Raw genomic sequence first — 22,020 nt, 5'->3', positions numbered from 1 at the left:
AGACGCTCTAAAGATCCCTCGCTCTAAAAATCGCTCTAAAGATCATGGCCTGATACAAGTTAGTAAACGTCATAAAATGTTGGATTATAATAATATAGTTGTTTATTTGTAAGAAGTTTTAGTTAACAAAGACGGCTCTGTAGCAGTCACTTTGGCGGTGAAGATGTGGGTTTATCAATGATCCGATTAATGGATAAGACTTTAACATTTTTTTTTATAATAGTAGTAAGATTAAGCGCTAAAAATAGCGGTAGGTATAAAAATGGACTACTAAATCTGTTCATCAAAATGTAAGCCCCACAAAAAAACTGACCGTTAAAATAAAAATAAAGTGAATAACAACGAGATCCGACTAATTGGTTGATTAAATGAAATATAAGCGTAGCCGATTTGAGCTGACAGCTATCTGTGCTGTCTTAGTAATTAAGCTTTGACAATACAAATTGAGATATCAATACAACGATACCTACCGATCGGGTTTCGGACAATTAACTTTGGAGTTCCATCAAGATCTGCTAAACAACTTGATTAAAAAGCGGGCCGGTCCTAAATAAATCGCGATCAACTTCCGACTAAGGGATTATATCGATTTGTTTCTTTCTGTTTACAAAACAACAATTTCTTTGAGCGTCTTCGAAATTATACCCTTTGTGAAGTCCCGACGTCAGAATCACGACCTCTTCTGCTTAGAAGCAAAAATGTTAGAAAAAGGTCAAGTCAGGATTGTATGGTCCCGGGTCATCCGTCAATATTTACATGAAGTCGGGTAATTCTTAGGGTTTGCTTTGTATTTTCGCGTCCCCTAAAGCGTACGTTTCAAGATCCTTCCGTATTATCCGTTTGTCTTTTTTCACTTTGTTCCCCGTCCCTTTGTTGATTTCTGAAAGGGAAATGGAATCTTTGAACGTCGATACGACTGACATTAAGGGACGATAAATGACTAAATATGTTTGAGTACAATGCGAAAGCCGAAGTAATGAAAAGTGTCGTATCGAAACTTCCACTTTTAGGATTGCGATTCTTTCACGAAAAAGGCAGATATTGAGATTTGACACGTTCCTTCATTTTGATATTTCGAACGCACGAAAAATGTTATAATAAAATTCATATAGGTAGGTAAAATTATTCGTGACTCAATTCAAACTAGCCTACGGCATCGCTATTTTGTAAAATTCACTTACGTGCCAGAATACTGGACTTTGTAAATATTTTTGATTTAATATTCTGAAATATTAATTTATGTCTTACCTAAAGCATGATTCTTCATAATCCCCAACTAAGATTGTTATGTGGAGAACTCAAAATAGGTTTCTAAACTACTACTGACCCTCATTGTCGAAAATGTAATTCCCATTCTTCTCGGATTCCAAACTTTACTAATCTTAAATCAAATCCTAAATAATAATAGAATATTCACAAAACGTCAACAAACTTTTAAAAAAGTATTAATTCAGTTTCGCAGGGATCTAAAACAAAACTTTCTGTAGGTCTGGAAATTTTGTGTGATAATTTCCAGTTTGATATTAACAGAACAGAAGTAACTGAAGTTAATCAGAAGCAAAAGTAGCTAAGATACAAAATTACTTCCTTATTCAATCAAACGATTACAAGACTTCATTGTGCAACTTAACTAATTCCCGATTTGCCTGTTTTACATACGAGTACTGTAACAACAACAAGTAACAAGTAAAGTACATTATACTTACCAGATAATGTCTAGGTTATACCTAGTAAATTCCTAATTTTCTTAGGTTATAAGAACATAATAAATCACAAGCATAATAATCATCATAATATAACCACATTAATGATCCTATTGTCAAAGTAGTAAATAACAAGGACGATGTCCATCTAATGAAATAACAAATAGTACAGAGTTTGTTCATACTTACTAGGTAACGTCTAGGTTCTAGTGAATTCCTTATTTTATTAGGTGATAGGAACATAAGAAATCACAAACTTATCATCCTAGTACATTATCACATTGATCTTATTGCCAGAGTAGTAAAGAACAAAATCGAAGTCTAACTGATGAAGATAAGAATGAGGAGGCTATTAAAACGCAAAATAAGCGCTTAATCCAATAAATAAAATATTGACGCCTTAAAATAACAAACAGACAATCCGGCTAACGGTCTGTAATCAACTTGATGTATCGGGCCCAATATCCAGAAGGTTTTCAATTAAACCCCGGCTGCTATCAATCTATCCGTAGTAAACGTTGCGAGTCAATCATAAGCGATCTCATTGCCTTGCTTAATTAGACTCCGTTGTATTAAGTTAATTATGGCCTCGATCAATCTTGGAGATAGCATCTTGGACATTTGAGAGAGAGCGATTTTAAAGTTAGCAAGTTTGCCGTCGGAAGTTCGTCTTGTTTTGTTGATTTTGATGCTTTGGCACGTGGAGTTGTACACAATATTGTTTAAATGCAATAAAGGTCTTTTAAACAATGATAGTTGTAGGTAGTGAAATTCACAAAAAGACAGAAATAATTTCGACTACGTCATGAAGAACTTTCTTGTTTGTTTTATAATAAAACTTACTACTCACATTAAGTAAAGTTTATTTACTATTATTAAGAATGTTTTTACATCTGCTCGTCTTCTTTGCTATTTATTTTTAACTTCAAACACCGTTGGTTAAAATAGGCGTACCTACATACTTAAGCTATTTCAGATAGAGACGTGTGAAGTTGATTAAGAAAGACAAAGTTGGTGAATTAATATTTCACGAGCAAACATTTTAGCCCTTTCCTTTAGCTTGAAACTTCTAGGGGCAAAAGTTTCGTTAAAGCTAGGTCACCTAAATTCTACGTTCGGTTCTTTGTACTTGAAACAATAACAATACAGCTAAAGTTTATATAACAGATGTTTTCTTTCATCTTTCCTTTTGAATTTTTAATTATTCAGTTTTACTACTTCAGTGTTTGTTTTAGTCGAATATTCTTGCTGAGTTTTATTGTTCTGAGTAAAATAAGAAACAGTACAATTGTTAGGTATTTTGTATTACTAACTAGTTTTCTAGTGTGGTTTATAATTAAAATCTACGTGGGTGTGCCACAGGGCAGTCATTTGAAGCCTCTACTTTATTTTTATTTGTATTTGTTACAGATAAAAATGAGAAAACACGAGTACTAGTATGGGAGCAGTAATTTGGAAGAAGCTTACTTTATGGGTGAGTTAAATCAGATTTTGTAATCTAGAAACGTTTTGTCGGAATTTAAGTAGATAGAAGCCAATATTTTGAAGTTCATTGAAGCTAAATGTGAAACAAAAAAAAATCATGCGACAAATAAGTAGGTACATGATAGTTATGTAATCTTGAGATTTGAATTTTAAACTAAATAGAAAGGCATTGAAGAACAAATTTTAATAGTACTTACTAATTCATCTCAATAAAATGTAAAAGCTTCAAAAATGGTCCGCCCTAAACGATGACTACTCTTGAATCTTTTCTTTGTCGTGACTAAGAGATTTTTCCTTTGACATCAATGGATCTGTAGTTTTCGTGTAACAAGGCTCAGACATTTATTTAAGCACTTTCATTTACCCATATTTTATTCTTTATAAGTAACGCCAGTTAAAATAAACGATAACAAAAGAAAATCAAGTTTTTAAATAAAGCATTCTGGGATCTCGAATGAAAATTCAAAAGCTAACCTAAACCGATCGCAAATTACGCACATGTCACTAGCAGACCTAATTTTCCATTATCACCGAATAAATAACATCATAAAAGTAAATAGAAACATAAAATTATCCGATAATGCCACGTTAGCTCTCATTAAGTATTCATAGCTGGTATTTATGTCCGTCATTAACATAATAAGCAGATGAAAATATTCGGAACCCTTCTGATGAAATAGGTATTGTAAACAAATGGGAGCACAATACGGACTCCCAAAGCGATTGAAGGGCGTTTGCGATCAAGATTGATGCCTAAAAATAAAGAAGAAAGATTTCTTCAAAAATAATAGTCGGTGCATTGACTTATTTTGTTTTCGATCCTAATATCTTCGGTTTGTTGGGGAAGTGATACTAATTTAATTGATTTTAGTGACAGGTCTGATAAAGTATTGCATGTAGAGGTAGACCGACAAAAAAAATATACCTAAGGGTAATGGAAATCTTCGATTTATCTAATTTTTATTCTGAGTAGGTGAAAGGTTGCAAAACAAATCTAAGATGGATTCATTTTCCAAAAGTTTGAAGTAGATAATTAATACTGCCAAATACACTCGAGATCAAATAAATCGCACCTCCCGCGACAAGCATATTGAAACGTATGCTTCCCCACTTCCCACCAATATTGGCACCATTTGAAAGCCTAGTTCTAACCTTCATTTCATTAAAGGAAAGGTTTTTACCCCAAAAATGTGTCTTTAGAAGGATCCAGAGTCAATTCTTCAAAAAATAGGTAGTTACGCTAGAGCCAACTTTTATGGCTATAAAACTGTTAAGTTGGGATTAATCGCTATCCATCTGTTAAAGAGGACACGTGAGATCATTATTTGGTTTTATAACCATAAAAATTGGTCTAATTGATCCCATAGGTGGGCCCAAAGTGAGGTATTTTTTCAAGTCACATTTGTGGTATATGTTAATCATTTATTAAGAAATTAAATGTGATTTTCTTTAAGGATATTTATTGGGCTTTCAAATAACACCAATATTGTTGGGGCACCATGATTGTGTCAGAAGAAAATCGTTAAAGTTCGCGTCGCGGAAGGTGCGGTTTATTTGATTTTGAGTATTTGATTTGATGTATGACCTGTGATAATACAGGGTTAAAAAAATGAGAATGGAAACAAAATCAGCTAAAACAGAAGTCATCCAAAAAGTTTTTTGAAAAATGACTTTTAAAGCGGCAAACTTAAATTCCTCGTAAGTGGGTAAAGTGGCAAAACACGTTAGCTTAAACGAATCACCCGCTACAGTTTATATTACGACCCTGCTGTATTTACAAGGTATCGGTTACGGTTCGCTCGCATCGAATGTAATGTAAATAAGCCCGAAATCCTTGCCAGCCTTTATTCGTTTTTGACTGTGAAAATTGTCGCTTGCTTTGTATCATGTTGGTTCTGATCATGTTTGTGTTTATTGGTTTTTCTATTTTTAACCTAACATACACGAGCCGAGCGTTATTTGTTGAAGAAATAATTCATATTTTTGGAGTGTAAATAATAATTATTTTAATAGGCAGTTTACAAAGCTTAAGGAGTTTAGGTTATTGGACTGCCTGAAGTAAGTAATTATTCCAACAACATGGTTAAATTGTTCTGTCAAGATGCTACAGATAAGAATAATATTGTGATAACTGTTAGACGAATAGTTAAGGTCAATTATAACGAACATTAGTATCACCTTTGTTAAATGACAAATTTCTTTTAAAGGTTCAATCTACCAACAATTAAAGTTTCACTTTCATCCGCTATCAATATGGGTCCAAGAAAGTGAATTTACTAACCAGATGTGTGACTGCCTATGAATTTATAAAGAGGGAACCAAGATAAACTAAGTCCATTAAAATTACAGAAACAAGTTTAACTTCGCATCAATTTATTACTTCGGTTACACCATCCAGTGATGTATTATTAATTTTAAGATCATTAATATGCGTCTTTTACACGTCATATTTGACCTTTTGATTACTTGAGGACGATATTGTTTTAATTTATTATATCATTTGCACATGGTTTTATGGTATTTTGTTAACTGGTAGTTCAAAATCAACATTAAGGTCATCGAATAAATTATCATCACCTTCTTTAGATGTTGTTGAGTTTAAACCTCCACTAGTACCTAATCACTTACGTATATTATGAAATTGATTATATCAACCGATTTAACTGAACTAACAAAAATAATGAAATTGTAATTACTTTGTATGTAATGTTGTTGGTATACCTCAATAAATAAATAAAAATTGCTAATACCTATTTAATTTGATTTTATCCATCATTTTAGTATGATACTTACAAACAAACCTTTTTACTAGTAAGGTTTTGTTGAGGAAAAAATCTATTCTGTTGAAGCTGCTTTACAAGAATTGCATAACTATTATACTCGTATTAAACGACTATAACCTATGAATAACAAGTAACAATATGCATTAACTCAGATTGCCGTCATATCAGATCCAAGTACAGCTCAATTAGGAGTCAGTTTCTGATAATTTGAAATGATAACTAAAGGTCTGCGACACCTGCAACTTTCTCCATAATCGCACCTGTCTCGACGCTTTGTGAGGAGTTTTAGATTTAAATCTACTTTTTGAATCTGCAGTAATTATAGCCGATTATAAGACTTTAATTAGTTTTCCCTATTTTGTTTATTTCAAAGGCTTGTTGTTCTTAAGCCCTTAAAAGACACCTCAACTACAGATTTTGTTGGCCGATAGTTAAATCAAGTTCAATCAGTATAGATAAGTATAAAAGTACGCACATAACACCGATTATGGTTTTTTTCTTATAAATTAGAAATCGATCAAACTATCGGCCGATAAAAAGTCTATAAGTAGTATGCAATGTCTCTAAAAGTCCGTTCAAACTATTGGCTGATATAAAGTCTTTATAGTAAGCGAGAAGTAGATTTTCAAATTAAGAGGAAGCATAAATGCGTTACCGTGAATCAATAAACACCTACCTGCTAAATTATATTACAACAGTTGACATAATCAATCTAATGAATTCCGATCCACCTCATTAGACGACAATCAAACCGAATCAAATAAATTCAAAATAAACAATTAATGATCCCCAAAAACAAGCAAGCGAAGTTTGCAGATCACAAATTGCCGTCGCGATAGCACGAATCGGGGTCGGCGACACTCCGTGCTCAGTCATCAATTTTCCGGCCGCAAGTCACGGCGTCTAAGATATCAGGTGGAGGTTCGGGTGACCAGAAACAGATTGAGTTTATGGACAGGGCTAAAATAATGAGCTCATTTTGGAAACTTCATTTGAATTTGCTGATAGAGCTAAGGAAAATTTTCTGGCAGAAAATGGACAAGGCAGACCGCATGAAATGAGGTTTGGTCACAGCGAGCTGGAATTTTACTTCGTCACTTACAATCTTTGTGGTAGGAACAGCCAATAGCACTACACGATTTCGTTTTAAAGTAGCACTTACTACAAAGCTATAAAATGTCATGGTGTCTAAGTGGTGTCTAAGTAATTCTACCATCGTCGGTGCTTATAAGCGATTTTAGACAGTTTTTACATGTGACATTGTATGTTGATAAAACATCTGTAAGATGGAAAAGACGGAGTTAGTTTGTTCCATAACAGCTGCTACAGCTAAGACAATAAAATATCACTGAAACCATGGCTACTGGAACCTGACAGTATATTGAAACTTTGGAATATACTAGACGCAGCAATATCTCCTAGTTAGAAAAGGGTTGATTGATGATCCAAACCATAGACATTATCCATTTTTACCGAGCCAACAATGATAATGTCATTACGCCATTCTTCGAGAACGTAGATAAACATTTAGATAATGCTAAATTTATTGTTGAAAGTACTAAGCCTTTCGATTAAAATATGATCTTTATCAATCACAAAGACGGTGGGTTTAAATTTATTGGGGACACGTTATCTCAAGCCGTATTAGCTAATGTCAAAGTTCAGGCCGAAATTAATAAAGGAACTTGACGCGAATATTGATCAGGTATAATGGATAGTATCAGGTAAAATTAATCCTGATCAAGTTTCAAAATGTAAGCGACTAAGCCAAAGAGTTTAACTTGATCCCCTTTTACCTTCAAAATTACTAAATTTCCATGATCTTAGACTATTTCCTGAACATGAATTATCTTCTGTTAATATTTTTAACAACGTAATTAATAAAATTGATGTAGTAATAATTCAAAATAATTGTGAATCGATGATATTTATTAAGATCGAAACGAATAATTTCAAGACTGTCACACCCACACTGTATTGCCAAAAACGATTGCAAACTCCTACGATGTAACCATTATAAATCTTAAGATAGTTAAGTATACTTTTTTAATTAGGTTAAGCATCTGAGTGTTATGATTTATCTACCCTCGAAATAACTAATAAAAAATTTGCCGATTTTGATAAATTCACGCCTAAAATCTTACTGTGAACAAAATCTTGATGATAGCTTACACTGAATATAAATGGGAAACCTAATAACTGAAACTAGAGTACATAAAACGAGCACTTTCATTAAAAACACCTCCATAAAGATTCTAAACAATTACCTAAAAGCCTCACACGGACGGAGCCAAATTCGCGAATCCTCACTTCTGCACAATAAAAAAGAAATTAGCGGAGCTCCTCAAAGGTAATCTTCGAAGATTTATTGCACTAATTAGCACCCTTAAAATAATGGACACAGGGGGAACAGGATTATTTTCATGTTTTACAATTTCCACTTTCATTTCTGTTGAGTGTTTTAATATGATTAAGGGAGGGGCATTTTTCTGTGTATTGTAGCATTAGGCTCCAGTCCATCAACGTCTTAATTTATTATTCGCGAGTTCTGGGTAAAAAAGGATGAGTGAATTCCGGCAATGAACGCGGATTTCGGAGGGTACCTAATAAGCATAATAATTTTTCAGATTTAAATTCCAGATCTTTACGCCATTATGCACTGTTTGTATAAATATTACAAGATAACCGAATAAACATTATTACACACTACTTATCAGTTCAAAAGATCCTCAAGTGCAAAGGTCACTTGTGAGTTTTAAATATGCAGCCACAGATTAGATAATAGTTACACCGCGGCTACTGGTTAGTGCTAACTTTAGGCTAAAGTTGATAATGTTCGTGTTTTCTCAATAATTTGAGCCATATCATCATCAGACATTTTAAGCTTCTGCTATAGAACAATAACTTAGCATATTTGGGATGAAAGTTAGTCCTGGAAAATTCTTAAATCTGCCAGACATGGATATTAAAACTTACTTAGTGTCGCAATAAACAGTTTCTGTGCCAGACTCAAATCAACTTAAGCAGAGATAAATGCAAACTTGTCTGCAAACATAAAAGAAAATACGTTTTCATTTACATTAACTCCTAATTTGAAAGCGTCTTCCAAACATTTATCCACAACAATTTCTTCCATATCTCCAAATTGTTATGCGGCTATAACTTTAATTCTCAAAGTATTACATAATAAAATTTCGAAGCGGATTCCGCGGACGTGAGAGAGCGTACGAACATCTATTCGATAGATGATGACGTTAAGAGCTGGGGAAACTCGAGCGAGAATCGTGATATAAACAATGTCTCTATATGAAAATATGTATTTAATTAAAGCTAAAGAGATGTTGTTAGGCGAACGTCCTGACCTTTTAAAGTGCCTTTAGCTCTATAAATACCTCTGAATATTATTGGGAATGTAATAAGTATGAGGTTTTTGGTACGTAGTTTCACTAAGTCTCTAAGTAGGTATACAGGATGGAATTTTGTAATACCACCTGGAGAGAAAGTTACCTACCTACCTACTCTTAATGCTGTACTAGAAAAATTTACTTAAAGAAAACATTTTTAAAAACAAACAAAATCATTTTTGAAAAGAAATAGCTGCATTCAGATATTTCCTAAAATTCACTTGCGACACCCGGGAAACGAACCAACTAAAATCTGTAAAAAATTACACCCTGTATTTTTATTGTACTACTTAGTTTACTACTCTACTTTTCCTCCAGGTGGCATTACAAAATTCCACCCTGTTGTATAGTAAATATCATAAATGATGTAGAACTGAATCAAATCATAATGTAAAATGAAAATTACACAAATCACTAAGTTTACTGGAATACAGTGCTCTTGAACAACCAAAGTATCATATTCTTTTCAGTAATGATGCTCATATATCTTCGCATTAACCGCCCTGGGTAGCACTGGCTTTACATTTTTACTCCGAATTGCTTACTTCAACGCCTCTACAGAATTTGAATGCAGAACTCCCAAAAATAGGTATAATACACCAGGCTGGAAACGAGAGAACCCATTGAAAATGAATTTCGACATAATGAGGGATTGTGCGGTGCTGAATGAATTTTCCCAAGATTGTTGCTTAATTGGTCACAGGGTTGGTTGGTTTTTCTGTTTTTTATTAAAATACATGAAATTTGAGATGGAAGAGAACTTTCAAAGATTCTAAGTTAGTAGTGGAAGTGATACTTAACAGTGAAATTTTTTTCTTAAAGGCTGCGCCAAAATTTTTGTGTCTTATGTAGCATACAAGTCACTAGACTCTTTTTGTGTCCAGTTGCTTCCACTTGACACATAGGTACTCAACTTCGATCAAAAAAATGTTCAGTTTAGATAACCGGAAACTAATAGTCGTCAGTAGAAGACACCAGCCAAATAAAATAACCTTACTATGTATTATAATACTGTGCTGCGCATAGCCAATAGTCGCTATAGCTCTCAACGTCTTACTTTCCTATGATGGTGTACGTGTAAGCAAAAAAGTATGTCCTTTTATTCAGCCTCTTATGTACAGAACTCTTATTATTAACCATTGTCCTCATAATACGACTGAAGAAAATCGGAATTTCACGTTAGTTCTGTCTTTCTGCATTCAATGTACTCATATTGTTTCACGCAAAATAGTTTTTTAGTTCTACTGAATGTGTTTCTCGTTACTCTTCTAAAGCCGGGCACAGTTAATGTAAAAGTAGCTGGAATAGCGTAGATATTTTATAAACAGTAAGTAAAACTTCCTACAACAAAATACGAGTACGTAAGTGACAACTTTTAGATTCAGGTTATTCGGTGAAGTTATTTTTGGAAGTTTATTTTTAACTACCTTACACTCTGAATGTCACCCAATACTTAATTATAACTTGAGCCTAAAGTTTTCAATTTCGTTAAAGTTCAACTTTATTAAAAAGTTAGTGATTCTGAAGCCTAAAAATAAATGATGAGTTATTATTCTAAATATGGGTAGCTTTTTCTATGTCGAAATTTCTAGTAATTTTACTTTTTAGGGTTCCGTAGAGTTATGCCCGTTTTCACCATCATTCCCTAATTTTTAAGTGACCCCTGTGGTATCAAATAACAGGAAGTTTGTTATCACTTAAAAATTAGGGATTGATGGTGAAAACGAGCATTAGTCTATAAAATTTTGAATATTATATTATGTTTCTGAAATTGTAGCAAAATATACAATTTAGGGTAGGGTTGCTAGATTTGTGGAAGGTTGGGTCTAGGTTTGTCCTACGGCTAAATATTTAATTAACAAACTTGGTTACAGAATTTTGGGTTTTGTTTGTAGTAGGTCTACTTGTAGATCGTGCCCGTTAGTTTGGTGGTTTGAATAGGACAACGCTAGTTGTGGGTTCAATCCCACAGGGATCAAAATGTTAATGTGAAGTGCTCTCCACTCACACACTTATTTTTAAATGTTATGATCTCATCACAGAATAGTTTTTTTTTTTAAATTTTGATAAACTCTACATACAATTAAAGAGCTAAGTAAAAATAAATAAATACGAGCTACAATCCCAGATTTAAGTATTTTTATCTAATGAAAATAAAATACAGCCGTAATTTGGCTTGCAGATTTTATTGACTCGTTTATTAGAGGTTTTAAAAGTAGGTAATAAGAAAATCGCAAATAGTGGTCCATAATTTTGTATACGAAATTAAGGCTGAGTTGCACCACCTAACTTTACCGGTAACTATATATGACGATAACCGATGCTTTTCGAAGGAGTTTGACAGATTTTTGACGTTTGTCTAAGTTAAAGTAAGATGGTGCAACCCAGCCTTAGTAGGACATGTTGAGATAACATTTATTTCCAAGAATATGGTACAATGGTTTGGTCACAAAATAGGTACATAATAAAACATATTTTAGTAATTAAAAATATAAAATTAAATAGAGTGATTAATTGTAACAAAGTACGACTGTAGGCCTTTGTCCAGCAGTGGACGTCTTTCGGCTGAAACGACGACGACGACGACGACGACTGTACTTCAAATTTTTAAAGAGCTATGGATAGTTTTTTTACTAGAGGCCAAGTTATAAATCTTCGTTCTGTTTAGAAAAACAAAATCAACGACACTACTTAACTAGCAATTACATGAAACTAGAGCTGTAATATAAAATTAAGTTATTTATCTGTTCCAACCAATAGCGATTAGTTAAACAAATACATAAACCAGATGCAAACATGTCCGAATTAAACATAATCTCATTAGAGGATTCTATTATTAATCCCGGTTAATAATAAAGCCAAACCACAGTTGTGGATTTGAACTATAATTAAACTATTATGTTAGAGGGAACTGAAACCGCCATTTTGCATAATTCCTACTTTAGGAAGCTAGATTATTATATTCAACATTTAACTCAAATCTCCAATAAATGTTGATGGTTCGATTAGTGACAAAAACAATCAATTTCATAAATAAAAGTTTTATTATGATAATACCTTTTCAACCACGTTGACACTAGAAAAAATCATTAATCAGATATGAAAAGTAATAGTAGTAGTAGGTCTGTGTGCTTACCATGAGTACGTCAAAAACCTATGAAGATTTTAGTTCTTGAAAGTAGATCAGTAGACGCTAGGGGCGCTGTACAATCTGTCATACATCTAATGTCATTTTTTTACGCAGTCGCTAGCGAGCATACGTAACGTAAACTCGTGGTAAGCACACTGGAATGTAGCTTTAACGTAACCGTAACACCCACCTCATAGACTACAGTTTTGAAACGAGGTATCGAAATATAAGGAACTCAAAAGAAGTACCTACGTTGCAGTGCTTAGTTTATTGTTCAATAATATTAAATGGTGTTTCATAGATTTCATTACAATATGATTTTAATTTCGAAGAATTTAGGATATGAAAATTTTCCAGGATGAAATTCTTCTGGCTTTCAAAGTTATGTCCGCTGAAATAGGTGTCAAAGTTGTTTAAATTACTTTAAAACCATGTAGATAAAAGATTGTGTTTGATAAGCATTTCGTACCTAATAGTGTTTTAGTGATTAGAAACTTGAGGCACGGTTTAAGGGTCTTGTCAATTAAAAAAAAATGTTCAAATCCGTTTTTTTTAACGTTTATAGTTTAACCAAGACATTGCTAGGCTTCACTCAGATTGAGGTCTCATTGTTCGAAAAGAAAAATGACAACGCGCTTCAGAGGGCACTTTAAGCATGTCAAACGCCTACAACTTTTGACCTCAGTTACAACCTACATTACTTCAAAAGAAGATTAAAAACCTTGAACTAATTACAAAACGTCCACACACGAATTTAAATGGTCCTTTACATTGTACGTTATTACGATTACAATTCAGTCAGTACTATAATTGGTTTCTCAGAATGATATACCATTATGAAGCAATCCTTGAATAACCTCGTATGTCTATAATTACCTACATAATTACCGTAAATTTACTAAGCGTACAATAACTTTTTGCTAGTCATTTGTTTTGTCACCCCGTACATTGTTTGCATTGCATTCAAGTTTATAAATAGTTCTTGCAACTCACGAAGGCGAGTGAGCTTTACTTGTGTATGTACGTGTACATGCACATAACGATAGTGTAATGTCTGTCAACTTTTGAAAACGAACAGTAGCGAGCCACCACACATGTAAAGCTCACTCGCCTTCGTGAATTGCAACAACTAATAAATCTTTTGACTATTATGAAAAAAACTTATTTCATTTTGTTTTTAACTCTATTTAGTTTTAAATAAAAAGTTCGATGTCGTATGTTTTGTACGACCATCTTATGTAGCTTTACAGTAAACACAATTTTGCTGTAAAAGCCTTCTTTAATTATGTAGTCTCAAAATGTAGGTAAAAACGTCAAATCTGTGGCGCAGTTTTGAAAAAGTATAGAGAAACAGAAGAAGTTTTGAGAAAGTCAGAGAAATAAGGATGTGGGTAGAAACATTATTTTATAGTTACAGTTCAAAGACACTCGTAACATTACCTACGAATTATGTTTTATACTCGTAGTATAATTACCGATGCTTTCAGGTCTATAATTAAATTAATTTTTCAATTATTTTAATTTCACATAATAGCCTCTGATGTTTATTTTCTCTATTAAATATTTGATAAAGATATTTTGTATGAATGTATTAGCACTTGAATGAAAAAAAAGTCGCTATAGAGAAAATAGAAACTGTCATACAAAAAAATATTTAACAATTCCCAAATAAACAAGAGGACGACAATTTATTAACAATTTTAGTTAAAATATGAATGTACCTACTTTAATCTCGTCAAATTTTCACTGCTATCAAATTATATGTAAGTTTAAGAGTGTTTCTACCCTCCGAAGTTTCGTGTGATTTAGTAGGTACGAAACAATTACGTACCTAGTAACTTACTGGATGGCAATACGAACTGGTATACCAAGAGCAATGAAATGAAATAAAATAAGTAGGTAAGCACTGGGAGTTCGATAAGGCTTTTAAACAATCCTGAAGGCTTGTTCCCACTGAGACATCCCGTTTTATGCAGGACCTGTTTTTTGCAGGTCATAAGTGTTTTAATATAAGGTTCTCACGAACATCCCGTTTGCAATGTCCCACAAAAGCCGATCCGTCGAGTTTTGCAGGATTGCCGTGGGAACGAGCTCTAATACCAAGATTGAAATTGAAGTTGTAAGGTTAATTTGGAAAATATGTCATTGTACTGGAAGAACCTCAGAGAAAAACTAAGGCTGAGTTGCACCACCTTATTTTAACCGTAAAAATAACAATACCCGGTGCTTTTTGTATGAAGTTTGACAGATTTTTGACGTTTCTCAAATCTATTAATTAATTTTTAAGTAACGGTACATAATACAGGTTTTTCCGGCGTCATCTAAGCACCAAGATGTTATTTCTAAATCTAGACAGGTTTTTTAATTGTACCCGATTGCAAAATAAACCTTGAACTCTTTGAAGGCGATTCAGTCGCATCCCAGACACATTCGTTAGTAGACCATAAAAAACTATACAAAATAAAAACATTTTCGTATTTTTTCATGAACATTTTTAGGCATAAAATGTAGAGGTACGTTAAAAATACAAAATTTCAGGGCGTATCTAACATCGTTTTTAAAATTATGTAAGTTTAGATTTCTAACCTACCAAGATGTTCATAAAATTTATGTAGCGGTAGTTGTTAAAAAAAAACTATTTTTAGATACACCCTGAAAAATATAGCTGAACTGACGTAAACAACTAAACAATTATAAAACACTAAAAACTTACTTGTCAATAATTCCAGTAAAGATTAAAACGATTTCAACCAATCACACTAATGTAATGACATGCCACAGAAATTCATTCATTCACAGTAATCACCATTACCTATATTATCATTCATCAATCAATCCACCACAAATTAGTGTCGTGTATCACAAACGTAAATCACACAAAATCACGAGAAGTTTAAAGCTGCCGTTGTTTATTTCAATTTAGTTAATTACGATTTTCTGTCAAAATGTGACATAACATTCGCGGTCTTTTCCTAATCTGTGCACAAAAGGTCCGGTCAGAAAATACGAACGCGTTCGAAATTCGAATTCCGGAGCGCGGGCGACGCGCTCAGCGCTCGGGCGTCCGAATAGAACTGAGAAGCCTACGTTCCAATACCTGCAGAGTCACGCACACAGCTGCAATGTACGCATACAGCCCGATGTTAGAACTTGCGCTTTAAAGCGCTGTGCTGTTAGCCTGTCCGCGTGCGTTCCTTTGCCTTTTTTATCTTTTTATTTCTTTTCTTATCGCCCATTCGACACAGTGCCGTAATTTATGCTGTTTCGGTTATTTTGCCGCATGATTGACAGGACGAAATTAACTGTGGAGACAATTTAGGGTGTAGCGACAACAAAAATGACGGTATTGACGTAATCTCCCTTTTATGAGACGGGAGCCTGTAACGAGAATACAATGTAATCGAATTCGGTTTTGCACCCTAGTCATTTTGTTGGGATTTTCCATTAATTTCCGTTGAAATGTATTCCGTTTCACGCGGTATAATGAAAAACTTGAATTCATAAATAATGAATCAAATGGAAACATTTTAACTGCTGGTGATTTTTCAATATTTTCCCATTCAACTGTCTTAAAAATACCTACGTACAAAAACATAAGTAACTAAATATTTCTCAACTCCCTCATTCAGCAATTTTCAGTGTGTTTCAGTATTTAATGTTTGCTTCAGAAAATTATTTCTTCACAGTCTTGACAACAATCATTAGCAACCATTTCCCGCGACTACGTCTGCTTCTGTCATATTATGTGGAATAAAGTAATGTAAGCGAATATATCGAATCGAAAGCGATAAGAAAATTACCTACGTAATCTAGAGACGCTGATCAACAATTTCAGAAATAGCAGTTCATAATAAAAATGAATATGAGTAATGAGTATGAGTTCTCACAATGCGCGTGGACGCACAGGGTGACACACGAACCAATCATAGAGCTCTATACGGGTGTTAAACTATGTTACGAGTATAAGGCTGGGTTACACCATCTTACTTTAACTTTGACAAAGGTCAAAAATCTGTCAAACTCCATACAAAAAACTTCAGTTAACGTTATAGTTACCTTCAAAGTTAGGTGGTGCAACTCAGCCTTAGTATGTATGAACAAAAATATTGACAAGCTTGTTTTATTTTTTTATGTTATTCAGATTTCCATTGTATAAAGCCACACACGTTTACCTAATTGTTACTTTAAACATTAATTTCACTAGTTATGAGCAATAAAATCCTTTAACTAACATAAATGTTGAACCCTCATTTTCGATTAGTGTCGGTTATCATAGATATTGGTGCAATCCATCCCTTTTACCTACGATATTTTTTTTTGTCTGGTATAACTCAAAGTGTCTGACTGACATAGTTCACATAGTGATCCATCAACGCACAGCCCAAACCACTGGACGGATTGGGCTGAAATTTGGCATGCAGGTAGATGTTATGACGTAGGCATCAGCTAAGAAAGGATTTTACGAAACTCCACCCCTAAGAAGGTAAAACGGGATCCACGCGTACGAAGTCGCGGGCGGCCGCTAGTTGAATATAAGAATGTGAATAGCTGACCCGGCGACAACGGGATACGCAAACACATGTATTGGAACTGGTAAAATTCTTACTCTACGCTTCAGAATAGTTATGTAGACATTAAACTGTCGCAAATAATTAAATACTATGGTGAAACGAGACAAAAAACAAAGCCGTAATAATGTTCCCATTGTGAGACGGTCTTATTTCCACAAAAAATACCTTAATAGTCATAGTTAGATACCATGAAAAAACCGGCCAAGTGCGAGTCGGGCTCGCACACCGAGGGTTCCGCCGTACAAACGTAGCGGTTTACAATTTATGACGTATTAAATCAAATTACTTACTTGATTCCGTTGCGAGTAGTGGCGAATTTCAAAATATGCGGTATGATTATTTTTTATTTATTTATTTTTCCTATATTTGCATTATAGGTAGGTACCTACCTCAGCGTTTTGAATTTTTGCGTTGATTTAGAATTTCTCACAGTTTAGAGGCAATTAGATTTAAGAAGTGTTTGATATGAATTTCAACTTTAATATCTCTACGCGTTCATGTGAAAAAGGGTAGGTAGTAAGTTTATAATTATTAAAAAAATATTTTATGTCATGTAAGCAAAAATAATATTTTAAATTTTATATAACTTCAAATTTATCATTTTCGCAATTTTTCCTTTATCTGTACTATATAACGTTGCTTCGTGCCGAATTTCAAGATTCTGAGTTCACAGGAAGTACCTTGTAGGTTTTGATTCCCTAGCGTGTGACGGAAATTCGTCTAAGGTGTCGGTATAAACTGCTGTATCTTTTGATCGCGTTAACTTAGAAGTTTGATTTTTTTACTTCTTAAAGGGACAATAGATCTAGGTATTTGGTATAAATTTCAATTTGATACCTTTATTCGTTCGTGAGAAATAAGGTAGTAAGTTTCATTTTATTAAAATATTTTTATTATATTATATAACTAAAAAAAATGAAATTTTCGCAATTTTTCCTATATTTGCATTATATGACAATGCTTTATGCCAAATTTCAAGATTCTGAGTTTACGGGAAGTATCCTGTAGGTTTTGATTCCTTTGCGAGTGTCGAAAATTTGTTGAAAATGTCGACATAATCGGCTGTATCTTTTGATTGGCTTGGCTTAGAAGTTTGATATTTTCACAGCTTAAAGGGACAATAGACCTGAGTATTTCATGTGAATTTCAGCTTGATACGTTCACGCGTTCTTGAGATAAAGGGTCTTGACAGACGGACGGACGGACAACAAAGTGATCCTATAAGGGTTCCGTTTTTTCCTTATGAGGTACGGAACCCTAAAAAGCCATAAAATTATCCTTCCCAATAAGTTTCATATTAATTTCTTGTTCCATCACATTAACTGATGTTCCTGACGCGGTGTATTAGTGGGCGAGTCCAGGGTTCTGTTCTCGCGGGATGTGTTTACAAAGGACTCGTGTTTGTTTTAAAATTGTTTATTACTTAACTTGTATAAACAGAGTTGTTATTTTATTAGCTTTATTTAAAGTTGTTTGTTTTTTGTTCTGTATTTTTGTAAAATTGACCCTAAAAGGTCGTTCATGTGTCTGACCTCTGTCTCAGGCAAATTTCTTTGAGATGTCTACATGAATTTGAGATCTAGTTCTAGATCTAGATCTCCCAAAGAAGGAAGAGAGATGCAAACAGTTTAGAAGATAATTTGACGTATTGAAATGTTAGTTAAAGGTCGCGGGAAGAGCCTGGATGCGGGCAGCGCAGAACCGTGCATTGTGGAAAACCTTGGAGGAGGCAGCAGTCCAACAGTGGACGTCATTTGGCTGAAACGAACGAATAAGGTATTATTATACGTTTACAGTACTCGTATATACTACTCTATCCCAACTAATATTATAAATGCGAAAGTAACTCTGTCTGTCTGTCTGTCTGTCTGTCTGTCTGTCTGTCTGTCTGTCTGTTACGCTTTCCCGCTTAAACCTCGCAACCGATTTTGATGAAATTTGGCATAGAGATAGTTTGAGTCCCGGGAAAGAACATAGGATAGTTTTTATCCCGGTTTTTGAAACAGGGACGCGCGCGATAAAGTTTTTCTGTGACAGACAAAATTCCACGCGGGCGAAGCCGCGGGCGGAAAGCTAGTTCTCTATATTATTATCATCTTATACTTTTTAGGTAGCCATTATGTCTGAATTCCTCAATGGATGATCTACTAGGTAGTTATTAAAGGTTTGTATGAGTTTGTAGAGTAAGAGTAATGAAAAACTTATTAAGAGCATAATTTGCACAGATCCGAATCCAGGACAATACCTATTAGGTACAAATATCTCTACGACTACTCCGAACCATAGATGGTTTAATCGTAGAGATATTTGTGTACAGTTTACGCAATAGATCTACCTGTAATCCGGTTTCCCTAGTAGTTTTCTAGATCCATTATTTTGACGAATTCGGATTGAATTCGGATTGGACGTAGTACGGAAGCGCTCTACGGGCGTATTTCCATGGAGACATCCCGTTTTTTGCAGGATCTGTTTTTACAGGATTCCGTTTAGTAACAGGGTTTTAATATTAAAGTTCACACAAACATCCCATTTAAACCTTGTTCAGGCGAGCGAATTCGTCGCGAATCCTACGCACGTAGAATCATACGCGCTAGGGATTGCAATCCGGTATCATTTTCAATCCGGCCGGATTTCACCGGATTGACGCTAATCCGGCCGGATCCGTCCGGATCCGGCCGGATTGCAAAGTTACTTGGTCTAGTATTTAGTGATTTTCAGTTTTGATAATAGTACATAAAAAGAAAAATAAAATATGTATTTATGGAAAATAAAGTCACTTTTATTTATATTTTTCGGTATTAATTGTAATTTTTGGTAAGTAAGTACTATTTGTACTAATAAAATTATGAAAATTCTAAATAATAAAGTTAGTAATCAGTCTGACTCTCACTTATTGCTGTATGTAAGTATCTGAAAGTACTTAAGTAATAATACTATTAAACTCTTATTAATAATTTACACAGACTTAAATCAACAAAACAGTCTTTTAAATTTGTACTTATAAATTCAACTTCAGTTCTTTTTAAGAAATAATCTGACTCCTAAGAAACAATAAAACAAGAAGCATTTATTTTTTGCAAAGGAAAATGCAATGTAGTGTCGCGGCACGTCTAGCGATCTGGCAAATGCGCGCGCGCTCGACTTTTCCAGTTCACGTTCGCGTATTTTTTGCTTTACCGGATCCGCCACCGGATCCGGTGCCGACTCACCGGATCCGGTAAGTCCAAAAACACGCCGGATCCGCCGGATTACCGGATCCGCCGGACCGGATTGCAATCCCTAATACGCGCGAAGATATTCGGGGCGAATTCGCCCTCCAAGGCCTTAGAGTAGGCGCACACCGTTGATTTTTCGTCGGCCGATAGTTTAGTCGAGCAGTTGATCAGTATATGCATGTATGGGAGTGCGCACACTACGCCGATTCGATTTGGCCGATTCTTCAAACAATTTAAAATCGGGCACAACTATCGGCCAACTAAAATCAACGGTGTGCGCCTACTCTTACAGTGTTACCGAAGAAAAACCGATCCGTTCGAATTTCGAATTCGAATTTCAAACGCATATAACACAGTCTAGTTTTAATTATGCAGGATCGCAAAACTGGATTGCGTGGGAACGAGTCCTAAGAAAATTACCAATTAAATACCAAATACAGCATGTAAAAGCACATTCTAGAACATCGAACACGTCTAATTTCGCTTCACACGTCAATACGTGCCACGCAAACAGTATTATACCTGTGTTCCGAGGAAAAACATTTATTTAGGCAACAGCACCCGGAGTGGCTGCTCCGTCCATTTGCTCATGCGACGGTGTACAGTCGGGTGCAATAGTTTGTGCATGTACTTATTTGGAGAACTGTCGGGCTAGGATGCGCGGTGATATTTTCAACCGACTTCAAAAAAGGAGGAGGTTCTCAATTCGACCCGTATGTTTTTTTTTCTATGTTTGTTACGCGATAACTCCGCCAATTATGAACCGATTTGAACAAATCTTTTTTCGGCGTATAGGTAATACCTCAAGGGTGGTCCCATTTAAATTTAATAATAGAAAAAACAACCCCCAAGGTTGGAAAATTGGGGATGAACTTTTTTATACGCAATATCTCCGCCGATTATAAATCAATTTGAACGATTTTTTTTTGTTGGATAGGTATTATCAAAAGAGTGGTTTCATGCGAATTTGAAGAAAATATTTCACCCCCAAGGGTAGAACTTTTTTTTAATTTTTAGTTTTTTTTGTGTTCACGCATTTGAAGTCGGTTTTTTTTTAAAGTTAATAATATAATCTCTTATCGACGTCACAATGGCGTGATAACCGCTTATCGCGGCGCGCATCCTAGGCCTGCTGGTCTTCTAATAAGACTCTTCTTTTCTAGGTACAAGTAAGAAAGGAGTTCGAACGTGTGTGTATGTGTGACAACATTATTAAATCTCATGTAGTTGTAATCAAGAGATCAAGAGGTACGACATCCTAAACCTGCACTGGAGGGTGTATACAGAGTGGAAACGATAAGTGATCTCACTCGATTGTTTCTTAACTATACAAGATATCGAAAAACTGGTTCATCATCGTCATCTCAGCCATAGGATGTCCACTTCTGAACATAGGCCTCCTTCAATGATTTCCACAATGACAGGTTGGTGGCGGCCTGCATCCAGCGCCTTCCCGCTACCTTTATGAGCTCGTCGGTCCACCTTGTGGGTGGACGACTCCGAAGCCATTGGGCTATTGCCGCCTTAATTAACAAAAGTAAATTTAAATGACATTAATAAAGTGATTTTGAATAATGTTTTTTTTTTGGAATAATGAAACCATTATCCGAATCAATAATCAAATTTTTAGAAGATAAAATCTGATACAATGACAAGTTAAGAGCTGTTAGTTGTCAAAGGGCACAAAACATTGCGAGATTGTTTTCTACAGCCGACTGTACTAATACCT

At 34.5% G+C, this 22,020-nt stretch overlaps 1 long non-coding RNA gene across 1 annotated transcript in view; it reads right to left on the bottom strand.

Moving 5' to 3' along the window:
* Positions 1-15,559, bottom strand: part of LOC135080784 (uncharacterized) — a 161,517-nt gene extending 145,958 nt beyond the window's left edge. The window contains exon 1 of the long non-coding RNA XR_010259078.1: positions 15,219-15,559. This is a non-coding gene — a long non-coding RNA (uncharacterized LOC135080784). The remainder of the gene's footprint in view (positions 1-15,218) is intronic.
* Between the last annotated feature and the right edge of the window lie 6,461 nt (positions 15,560-22,020).

Source organism: Ostrinia nubilalis, chromosome 18 (assembly GCF_963855985.1).
Source record: "Ostrinia nubilalis chromosome 18, ilOstNubi1.1, whole genome shotgun sequence".
Lineage (NCBI taxonomy): Eukaryota > Metazoa > Arthropoda > Insecta > Lepidoptera > Crambidae > Ostrinia > Ostrinia nubilalis.
Note: the sequence above shows the minus strand (reverse complement) of the source record. Positions and strands in the feature narration are given on the sequence as shown.